The 11882-nt window shown below is 34.0% G+C and overlaps 1 long non-coding RNA gene across 2 annotated transcripts in view; it reads left to right on the top strand.

Moving 5' to 3' along the window:
- The window catches only part of LOC105294685, a 194255-nt gene extending 182819 nt beyond the window's left edge, over positions 1-11436 (top strand). For both annotated transcript variants that reach the window (XR_896086.2, XR_002781286.1), the window contains one exon: positions 10627-11436. This is a non-coding gene — a long non-coding RNA (uncharacterized LOC105294685). The remainder of the gene's footprint in view (positions 1-10626) is intronic.
- The last annotated feature ends 446 nt before the right edge of the window (positions 11437-11882 follow it).

Here is an 11882-nt window from a genome sequence, read left to right as displayed (position 1 = left end):
GTTTTTAATTTCACTTCCTCAAGACATTGTTCTCTTCCTTTTTTGTTAATTTTGATCTACTTCTTTTAGTTTCTATCACCTCATTTTACTGAGTTCCCATGATGTTCTGGGAAATAACTTATTGTTTTGTCATCTGAGTGGTTTAATTTTGTTTATGCTGGAGAGTTACAAAAGTTCTTACCAGAGATGATGCTTTACCAAGTTTGCATTATTCATGTATAAAGCAAATTCACAAATGTTTAAAGTTGGAGAGAAAGAAAACCAGGAATTTGGTCTAAAGGTCTTTCTGTGGAACCGAAGAAGACAGATGGCTTGGAAGATTTTTGGTGTCAGATCTGAACTCTAATCAGTCAAGAAGAGATATTTACTGAACTGGGTGTCAAAACAGCACCCTAGGAATTTTCAGAGTTTCATTCTTGACTTGGAGAGCCTAAAAGAGCAATTTGAAAAAATGCTCACCCTCAAGAATTTTTATGCAAAATGATGAAATTCAGAGAAAAATTGAAAATGGCCAATTTCTGAGAATTTTACACGATGAACTGTGGTGTAATCGTTATATGTGTTAATAACTATTAAATGTTTTGAAGAATTTAGTTTGACTAAAACCAAGATTCCTTCTTTTCCCAAATGACTAGATTAGGTACCATCAGTATATGTTCTCACAGTGTTCCTTCATAATGTTAACCACATATACAATTTCTTTATTGTCTGTCTTCCCCTACTAAGTTTGTAAGTTTCAGAAGGCAGGAACTGGATCTACTTTGTTCCCTCTGTGTTGCCGTCACCTAGCAAATATGTGCTTGAGACATAGTAAATTCTGCATTATTTGTTGATTGGCAAATAAAAGCATGGGGGCAAATCAATTATATTTAGAAAATTTCATCCTGATGATAGTCACTGAGAGTAGAAGGCAGAGTAACATAATTATTCTAGTTAATCAGTCTTATTTCTTGACTCCTCAAGGCTCTTGATAAATTTGACTCACTTCCAAGATTCTACATTTGGTTTGTAATTGTCTACTGCAAGTCCTTGAAAAGGACTGATCCTTGCGTCCAATAGACTCTTTATAAATATTTATTATTTAGATATTGTTTATTGTTGACTGATGTGGGAGTCTGAGCTGCAAAATTTTAAGATGAGCTTGGTCTAAATGTAATCGACTGGAATCTAGAGTTATCTTGAGCAGATATTAAACCTAGAATTGTTTCTAACATATTTATATATATACGTTCTAACATAGTGTATATATAATACATACATAATATATAACTACATATAATTGGTTCTAACATATTTATATATTATATAGATGTTATGTATAATCACAACGCACTAGGCCTGAGACAATATGTCTGAAGCTAAAGCAAACTTCTCTCCTATGACTGCTCTGAGATGACCCGATCTTTCACAGCAGGAATATGAAGATATTCATTAATATATTTATTGTGCAATAAGGATTATAACTTTTGTATATTTCCTATAAAGTTTGGTTGAGTTATTATTATCACTGATAATAACAGTGAAATATTTTCAAAGTATTATATAGCAACATTATATTTATAATCCTTTTTATAAAAATAATTTTCTTGGATTGAGCATCTAGACAAAAAATAAAATAATGCAAATAGTAAAATAATGTCTACAAACAATGAAACTTTTATCTCCCTTTTACAATATTTATATATTTATATCTTACTTCTTATATTGCTCCTACAGAATACATTAGTGATGGCATGCATATATATATACACACAAACAATGAAAATTTTATCTCCCTTTTACAATATTTATATATTTATACCTTTCTTCTTATATTGCTCCTATAAAATACATTAGTATTGGCATGTGAGTATATATGCCAATATATATATGTATTTCATATTCTTTATATAAAATTAGACTTGACAATCTGAGAACAAAATATGTTAAAAATAGAACCAACTACTGCTCGAGATGACATAGTAGGTAGACAAAACAACCATACTTGGGCATTGCCTGAGGTCTGGCTAAAAAGAAGTCCTACAACTGGGGATATACATCAGAGGCCATTTTGAGACAGGTAGCAGGGGTAGAGACACAAAATGGGCTAGTCCCATAACAGCGTGTGGTGGTTGAGAATTCAGAGGGATATCTCGGCTGTAGAAATCCCTCTGAAAAAGTGAGGGGTTCCAGCTCCACATAGGGCTCCCCAATTCAGGGTTCCAGTGCCAAGAATAGAAGTCCCCACAACTTCTGGCTGTGAAAAGCAGCAGAGGTTGCGGGTGAACCAGATGGAAGGATGTGGGAGTCACAGACGTTCCTCTTAAAGGGTCTGCACATGGACTTACTCACTGACAGACTCACTTGCTCTGAGCACCAGTGCTGTGGAAGCAGTTCGAAAATCACCAGGGATATATGGAAAAAAAATGAATTGTCTGACTTCGGGGAGAAGGCTGAAGGAGCAGTTTTTTCCCAGACAGATGTGCTGGCAGACTCCATTGTTTCTTTGTTGAACCCTTCTCCCTCCTGGTGTGCAGATATGGGGGCTGCCATATCTGAGTTCATCGATCAGCTAACACATGTCACCCTGTCCTATTGATTCCTTCAGAATCTGCCTCACCCACCTTGCAGGCCCACCCAAGCCGCTTCTAGTGGCTTTTCCATACAAATGGCCTGTTTTGGTTCATGGTGCTGACTTTTCTAAAATCTCTCAAAGGTTCACACAACTCAAACAAGAAGCATCTGGCATCAGTGTGCCCTGTATCTCTTGCTGAGCAGCCCCAAGCCCAGCACTAGCAGCAGCTGGTCTCTGTTTGCAGCTTAGCCTCTTGAGGCACCTCCAAGCCTGGTGTGGGTGGTGGTCACCTGCAGATTACTTGATGACTCTTGCCAGGTTGTCCTGGGCAGGGCGCAACCTGCAGCTGAACTTGGCCTGTGGCCCTTGGGCCGGCACGTTCGGTGGTGGCCAGCTTAGACACAACCTAGAGCACTGCCTGGGTCTGCATCTGGAGAACAACACACTCAAAGGGCAGGCTGAGCAGGTAGCAGGGGCTTGATAAAGTGAATCCTGCTATGTAGGGTTAGCAATTCGCCTGCCAGTCCTCACAACCAATCAGCTCTAAGGTCGATACCTCCTACTGATGTGCAAACAGCAAGCAAGGCTCAAATACAACAGGAGGGCACACACAACCCATACAAGGCACATCTAGAGCACTCGGCTCCGGTAACCAGGGAAGACTACGCCACTGGGCTCCACATGACATCTACTATGTAAGTCCATTCTACTAAGACCAGAAGACATAGCAGCCTCATACATAGAAACACACACACACACACACACACACACACACACACGGAGGCAGCCGAGATGGGGAGACAAAGAAATACACCTCAAATAAAAGAACTAAACAAAATAGAGGCAAGCAATCTATCAGATGCAGAGTTCCAAAACACTGGTTATAAGGGTGCTCAATTAACTTAGAAGAAGAGTAGATAAACTCAGTGAGAACTTTAACAAAGAGATAAAAAACATAAAAAAGGAGATAGAAAACATAAAAAAGAACCAGTCAGAAATAAGGAATACAATAACTGAAATGAAGAATACATTAGAAGCTATCAACCATAGATTCGATGAAGCAGAGGATCAAATCAATGATTTAGAAGATAAAGTAACAGAAAACACCCAATCAGAATAGCAAAAAGAAAAAAGAATCTCCCCCCCCAAAATGAGGGTACTTTAAGGGGCCTCTGGGACAATAGCAACATTTTAACATTCACATCATAGAGGTACAAGGAGAAGAGAGAACAAGGAATTGAAAACCTATTTGAAGAAAGAATGAAGAAAAACTTTCTTAACCTGGTAAAGGAATTAGACATACAGCCAAGGAAGTGCAGAGTCCCAAACAAGATAAAATCACAGACTCACACCAAGACACATCATAATCAAAATATCAAAGGTTAAAGACAGAGAATCTTAAAAACAGCCTCATGAGAAAAGCAGTTTGTTACCTACAAGGGAGCTCACATAAGACTGTCAGCTGATTCCTCAACAGAAACTTTTCAAGCCAGAAGAGATTGGCAAGAAATACTCAAAGTGTTGAAAAGTAAGGACTTACAACCAAGATTACTCTACCCCGCAAAATTGTCATTTAGAATCAAAGGACAGATAAAGAACTTCCCAGACAAGAAAATGCTAAAGTTCATTACCACCAAACCAGTATTACAAGAAATATTAAAGGGATTTCTTTAAGAAGAGGGAAAAAAAATACTACTAATAAAATGGCAATAACTACATGTCTATAAACAATTACTTCAAATGTAAAAGGATCAATGCTTCAATCAAAAGACAGGGTGGCTGAATGGATAAAAAACCAAACCCTTACATATGCCTCCCACAAGAGACTCACTTCAGATTGAAAGACACATACAGACTGAAAGTAAAGGAATGGGAAAAGATATTTTATGAAAATGGAAATGAAAAACACCTGAGGTAGCAATACTTATTCCAGGCAAAACGGACTTTAAAACAAAGGCTATAATAAGAGACAAAGAAAGACCTAGTACTCCTACTTCAGGGTAACTCAAAATAATACTTTGAAGTGACATATGAATCCATATATTCACTGAAGCATTGTTTACAATAGCCAAGATATGAGGGCAGTCTAGGTGTCTATCAATGGATGAGTGGACGAAAATAAGTGGTATGTATATACAATGGAATATTACCCAGCCATAAAAAAAGAATGAAATCTTGCCACTTGCAACAACACGAATGGACTTAGAGGGTATTGTGCTGTGTGGAGTAGGTGGAGCAGAGAAAGACAAATGCCATATAATTTTACTTATGTGGAATTTGAAGAACCATACAAACAAACAGAACAGAAATAAACTCATAGATACAAAGAACATTTTGAGAGTTGCTAGATGGGAGATGTGTTTGGGGGTGGATAAAAAAGGGGAAGGGATTAAGAAGCACAAATTTGTAGTTACAAATTAGTCATGGAGTTGTAAAGAACAGCATGAGAAATATAGTCAATAATATTATAATAATAATGTATGGTATCAGATGGGTACTAGATTTATTGGGATGATCACTTTGTAAGTCATATAAATGTCTAATCAGTATGTTGTACACCTGAATTAGTATAATATTGTATGCTAACTATAATTGAAAAATATATTTTAAAAGAACCAAAAATACAAGGATAGTGAAAAAGTTAAGTCACTTTAGCATCTCCAATTCGTGTCTGTAAAACAAAATTAAAAATATAAATATGGCTGTTTGCCATATTTTGAATACAGGAGCAAATGTGGTTTACACATTATTTTTGGGAGTTGACTTTAATGAGCCTCAGGGTAGATAAAATGTACCTTTAATCTACTATCTTTTAAGGTGAGCCCTTTGAATCACATATTGATGATAGCATGAAATGATCTCAAAAAAGCAAAAATTTATTGGAATTAGGTCACATTTCATTTAGAAATTATTAAGGTGAAATTGCTAATTTGGTGTGTCAAAACCAGTTGAATGTTGGGATAGCATAGAAATAAATTATTGGATTTTGATAAGATGGAAGAACAGAGATGAGTAACATATTCTACATTTCCTGTTTGTGACAAGATAAAACCATGGAACTATTGATTTACTAGGGGAAATAACTATTTTATCAACTTTACTAAACAATACAGAGTCAAAAAATATAATATGAACCATTAGTATCCTTCACTAAAGTTTTTATATTTATTTAACTGCTAACTCAGTCACTTTAGTAACATAATGTTTAATGCAGAAGATGTTTTTCCTTTAAATTATATTCACAGGGAATCATTAAGATAGATTTCACTCTTGGGAAAATAAAAAAGCTTTTGGGAACTATCTGTAAGTTTCCTTTTGAAGAACACTAGAAGACATTGTGATCAGCCATCTACAAATTTGTGATAGTCCTTGTTGAATCAATTTCAATGTGAGACCTTTAGAGAATAGTTGAAGAAATGTTCTGTTAGGATAAAGATTTAATTCCAAAAGTGAGATGACAAAGAACCATAATATCAAAATATTCGAGTAAAACAGTTTGCATCTAACTTAGAATTGAAATAAGTGTCAAGTATAAGGAAAAAATGCAACCATGCTTAATGTTTTCTATTATAATATACATGAGGTTCTGCTTAATCTGCTATATATATATTTAACATGTTAGACATATATGATGTTCTATAGGTGGTTTTCATCTTCAAATTATATTGTATAGTAGAAAAATGACATTTAGGCTTCATTTGCATGTACACTTGCAAATGGAAATGAAGAAATGAGAAAATGAATGATTCCGATTTCAATTTTTTTTCTGAAATAGATGAGTACTTTAAGAAAAACTAATTTTTATTTGAATCTATTGAAAACTGATACCATTTCCCTACTTTTCTTAATATATGTAAAAAGATTGAAGAGTAAAAAAAAAATTTTCTTGGATATATGAGTTAAATAAACATAAGAAATTCTGGGGATAAAAGTTGAGTACTATTAAGCATTATCTGTTAAGAAAATTTTTCTGGGGATAAATTTGAATAATATTAAACATCATTTATTAAGGAAATTTTTCTCTTAATATCTTCAATAAGTTATTGTATAGATCACAGAGGATTTTTTAATATCAGAAAGCATAACTCTTAAATCTCAAGACTTTTGCTTAAATTTGGATATGCAAAATATTCTTCTGCACTTATACTGTAATATTTTCTATATATAATTAAAAAACATTTTGACACATAATTATTACTATAACTTAGCATTCTTCGAATTAATTTTACATAGAGTTTATTGATTATAGATTCTTGAGTCTTTCTCGTTGTTTGGCTTCACATAATTCCCCAAAATGTTTTGCCTGCAAAACCACTTTACAATGTAATCTACATCACAAACGTTACAAATCCCATCATAGCAGTTTGCCCAAGATTCTGCAAACATTTTTCCAGTGTGCAGTGAAGCAAAGATAACTGAAATACTATACAGTAGATGAATTTGAAATCAAAATCAACCCAAAGACCTACTGGGGTATAGCAAGGCTTTAGACTTGATCAAATAGGAGCTCACAATGTTTCAATAGAGCAAAGAAAAATTCTACACAGACAGGTTTTTCCCCCTCCACATATAATAAAACTTTAATGAAAATCTCTGGAATGATTGTATTGGCCGTGTATAGAGTATCAAATAGTCTATTGGGAATTAATTGTTTCTAAATGTGATATGAAGAAATTTCCTTAGAGTTCCTTCTATTTTCTAAAGATACTTATACTATGTGCTATGCTCAATTACAAGATTGTAAAATGACTTTTCCAGAGTCAGCTCTTTCTTAAGTACTATTCAGATTTTTACCAATAATGAATTCCAGTACTGAGAAAGAGAATTGTATATGAACTGGACTACAATAAATATTTCCACTTCTTATAATCAAAAAATAGAATGGGAAGTGACCATAGAAATAATTTGATTGGTTGATTTTTTACTTAGTCAAATATTTGAGACAGTAAATAAAAAGCTTTGCATAGTAACTCCTAACTTCACTATCTTCAGTCCCCCTACATATGCCTTATAGATATTCTGTTTCTCATTCTTTCTCTTCCCATCCAAGGTCCAGATTTGCACCATTTAAAATCAGATTTACCTAAACACATCTGAGATTGAAAGGAAAAGACAAGAAAGTGGGGATTCCTTGAGATTGTTGTCCTGATGGTTGGATTGAGATATAACTGTTCACCAATGTGAATTTTTCTCAACTCTATGTCCAGTTCCTTGTTGGAGTGGCCTTTACGCAAAAAGCTTATATACAAGACCACAGTGAGAATCGTAGAAAAATGTCTCTGCAGGTTTGTTTATCTAGCATAGTGATCCTCAAAGTGTGATCTATGATCCTTTGTGGGTTTCTGAGAGAAGCTTTCAGGAGATCTGAGAGTTAAAACTATTTTAATGGTAATACTAAGACATTATTTGCCTTTTCCACTAACATTTATACTAGTGATACGAAAGCAATGATGGGTAAAACAGCTGGCAATTTAGCACAGAACAAGTATTAGCAACAAGCTATAGTGATATTTACTGTATTCTTCATTACCATACACTTGCATTAAACACACACACACACACACACACACACACACACACACCTATTTTCTCTTGAGAATATTCTTGATGAAACAGTAAAAATTGTTAACTTTATTAATCTCAATTTCTAAGTACATATCTTTTAAATATTTCTGTGGGAAGAAAAGGGAAGTACGCATAAAGCACCTCTACTACTTACTGATTTATGATTGACCTGAGGAAAAGTCTTCAAGCAATTGTTTGAGCTCAGGTTAAATTAGCCACTTTTTTTCATGAAACATCATTTTTACTTGAAAGAATGACTGACAGATGGACTATAATTAATCAGAGTTGTATATTTGATACACTTTATCTTTTAAATGAATGTGTCATCTCAAAGAAAAGAACTAATGTTTGTTGCCAGTAAAAATTAGAATTTTGGAAAATTTGTGTCTGCCCCTATGAACTTTATTTCTCCCTAAAACTTAAAAACTTTTCTGATAAGATCTGTGGTAATATTAAACATGTGATTTTTTTTTTTTTATATTGACTAATGGGATGTGTCAACATTTGGAAGATTTATGTATCTCAATAAACTAATATTTTTCACATGGCAATGCGTGATTTTACAAAATCATGCGTAGGTTAAATAAAGATCCATTCAAGTCATAAGATACAACATGGAATGTTAATATAATAGAGTATATGGAGTTCGTTAATATGGTTTCAGATTTCACATTACAACTACCCTTTAAAAACTACTAATTGTCAGGTTTTGGTGTAGTAGTAAAGAATACCATTTATGATTGTCTGAAAAGGCAATTAAAATACTCATTCCTTTTCCTCACACATATCTGTGAAGATGATTTTGTTGATAGACTTTAATCAAACCAGCTTTTTCAGTGCTTCTACTAAGTCAGTCACTACAGAGGTTGAAAAATGTAAAACAATGCCACTCAAACCATGACTATTCTGCATTGAGAATGTAATATATATGTTAACATTCAATCAGTTACTATTGTTATCTTTAAATAAATAACAAAAAATATTTAAAATTTTCTCAGTATTAATTTCTAACAGTAAAATTGCTAGATGTGATCCTCAAAAACAAAAGCTTTTTTGATCTTCAATACATTTTTAAGAATGTAAAGATGTCCTGAAACTCCAAATTTAAGAACTGTTACTTTAAATATTTTAGAAAAAAATTCTAGCTCAAATTAAAGAAAAAATGCTCTCATTTTAATATTTTACAATGTTATCAAATCTAATAAAATAATTTTGTAGCATTTTCTTTGGTTTTTCTCATAAACCAAATTTTCTGTTACTTGCCATAAAAATGAAGATATTTTCTTTTCTGTTTCATTCCAAAAGATTTCTATAATTATCATCCTGAAAGATAATATATAATTATGTAAATTATAATGAGAAAGATGTTATAATCAATAGACTTAACAAATTGTCTTTCAAAGTAGTTTTTGTTGGTGTGGTTGTTCTCTTGTTAGAGAAAGTCACTTGTAGTGACAGTATTGATGCCCCAGAGGAGCTTCCACCCTCCACCTGCATTGATGTTGACTGCTAAGGGTCCACAGCTTTAGCCTTTTTGAAGGATTTCCCTTTACTTCCTGAAGCTGCTTGCCCATGAGGTATAAAGAGCCAGCCCCTCAAAGCAAGACATACCGTAGGCAGGACCTATTCTGTGGTGCAACTCTTATGTTCTAGAGCTTTTCTAGGTTCAGGCTGGAAACCACTTCCTACCTAGCTCTTTCTCCTTCTCTATGGTTCCTTTCACTTTCCTTCAGATTCCTCCTGGGATTAGTCGATCAATAATAATCCTTCAGAGGGTGAGACAAGAATTCTTTGTCTTAGATATCCCACCTTAGACATCCCACTTTAGACATAATCTCATTTGTTCTTTAGGGTGAGGGAGTAGGGAGAGCAGATGGGGCATTTTGGGTTTCTTTGTTGAAATCAGTGGAGTGAGGACATGCCCATTACAACCACTGTTCTTTTATTTTTTTCCTTAATTACAACTATAATTTTATAACCTAAATTTCTCTTCATTCAGATGAAGAGCATAAGGGATTCATTATACAAATAAAGTGCCACTATTCGATTGGTGCTAAGGTGCTAGCAGTTTTGCCTATCACTGCTTTTGCATCATTAGTATAAATATTAGTGAAAAAGGCAAATAATAGTTCTCAACTGGAATGATTTTTTTACATCAGAAGATATCTGGCAATTTTTAGTTGTCATGAATGGGGGATAGGGTACTACTGGCTTTATTGGATAGAGGCAGGGATTCCACTAAACATCCTGCATGCACAGAACAGATTCCCCCCACCCCTTCCAAATGAAGAATTATTTGGCCCATATTGTTAATAGTGCGGAAGCTGAGAAACCTGATTAAAAATTTAATAAAAAACTCAATACGGTGTTCATTAATTGAGTAAGATCTTTCCACAAAAACTATTTGATAATTCAAATTACAGAAATAGACTTACTTTATGATATCTGTCTTTCTTAGGAGAAGAAACAATTATGTCTATTTTATTTTTCTCTTTTTCTTTACACAGCTTATGGAAACTGATGAAAGAAAAGGATCAATTTCATCACTCCCTCTGCCCCCCAACCCCTCCATGCCCCTGAAATTGGCAAAAGTAATGAAAGCAGAAATTCTGTTTTTTAGTTTCAGAGTTCTGGTTTATGTTAAATTAATTTGACTGAAATGACTAGACCAAAAACTTTAAACGAGTACTCTTTCCACATCCCCATGTTTTTATTTAAGAAACAGCACTGGAGAAAATGTTGAAAAGGCAATAGCTTGTGTTCTTAGAATTTTATGGGGCCATTCTCAGCACTGAGTGTATTTGTACTTATAGCACAAAGCCACTGTGCTTACAAGTAGTTCATGAGATAATTTGCTGTAGAGACCTTTCTGTTCTGTTTTAAATAAAAACTAATACTTTGAAGTGTTATGATGCACTAACTTTTAAATAATAAAGCATTAATTAATTAGCCTTTGCCTTTGATCTTGAATGGCTCATGTCGAATACCATGTATTCATCATGGAAATCATGGACTTTCATTTCTTATAAGTGTTAGTGGGCTGCTGGTTGCATCCAGATATTTTTTTTCCTCTAACTTGTTTATGTCATAATTGTAGGTCCACCACATGCTATCCTTTTGTCTCAAGGCATTTTCAGATTCTTTGAAAAGAAAGACATTTCTTTTTGTTTTTCTATAAAAGATTTTCTACTTCTAATTATTCGTCTTCATTCTATCCCCAAATCTGGAAGCAAAAATTCCTTTGGTTTTCTTATTCATGAGTGTGTTTATATATGAACTGTCTCACTTTTACAATAAAAGGTTACTTGGCAATGGTCCTTTTGGCTCAAGAGTTTGTATTTTGTTCTGTCTCTATTATCTCTCCTGGCTCAAGTTCAAGCATCTCCTTTAGCATCTACTTCTGTGATGTATCCTGTCTTTGCAGGTAAGAACTCTAGGTGTCTGGTTTTAAGCCAAATATTCTCACCGAAAGTAGAATTGGCCCATAAATTCCTTTGATCCTGTTCTTAAAGAAGCACGTTTTCACTTTCTCTGGTTTACTGTGGACTACATACTGAAAGGGTTTAGGTAATGGATAAAGCGTGAATATGTTCCAGGCATTTTGAATGGAAACGTACTCTAAGAATTGAATGGTGGTCACATTTTTTTCCTCTGCAGAAATTACAAGAAATTTCTCAGTCATGTCCTTTTAGCAAATCTGGTAAGTGAATACAATAAATATCAATGGAGTCATGGTCTATTTTGATGCTTTGAAATGTCTTTT

The sequence above is a fragment of the Pteropus vampyrus genome, unplaced genomic scaffold (genome assembly GCF_000151845.1).
Source record: "Pteropus vampyrus isolate Shadow unplaced genomic scaffold, Pvam_2.0 Scaffold92, whole genome shotgun sequence".
Lineage (NCBI taxonomy): Eukaryota > Metazoa > Chordata > Mammalia > Chiroptera > Pteropodidae > Pteropus > Pteropus vampyrus.
Note: the sequence above shows the minus strand (reverse complement) of the source record. Positions and strands in the feature narration are given on the sequence as shown.